Consider the following 590-nt stretch of genomic DNA (forward strand, 5'->3'; position numbering starts at 1 on the left):
TATTTTCCTTCATTTGGATTCTTACAACCTATTTAAAGACGTTTAATGTTCAGGATAAGGGTTCTGCATGAGCCATTAGTCAGCTTTCCCAATGATTACCGGTTAGTTCCTATAGAGTCCCTTCCTTGTTTCCATGCAGAAGATGCAGATTCAGGCAAACCCTCTACAATGTAAGAAATGAAATAAAATGAGCGAAACCCAAAGGAAGAATGTGAGGCACAATTCTTTGCTGCTTCTGAAGACAGAAGCAATAAAAATGCAAAAAAATGCCACAGCCTATGTTACACAACGCAAGGATAAATGTAACAGAACAATGCTGACATCTACCACGGTTTACAGGAACTTATTCTTCTTCATCCTCCTGGTTTCATTAGTATGAAAGTAAAAACAAAAAGGCCAAACCAGAGGAAACGATATGATGCAACTTTGTTGCCACACCATAAAAAGAAGGATTTGGCGCAAATAATATGAGGCCCTTCTGTTGTAGGTGGTGTGTTAGCATTGCACAGAATGACTGCATCCGCCTTGCAGTCAGAGGGCACCAGTCATTGCTGGAGAAGCAAAGCCTCCAAAAGGCTTTCCAGAGGCTT

This window comes from Egretta garzetta, unplaced genomic scaffold (assembly GCF_000687185.1).
Source record: "Egretta garzetta isolate BGI_Z169 unplaced genomic scaffold, ASM68718v1 scaffold158, whole genome shotgun sequence".
Lineage (NCBI taxonomy): Eukaryota > Metazoa > Chordata > Aves > Pelecaniformes > Ardeidae > Egretta > Egretta garzetta.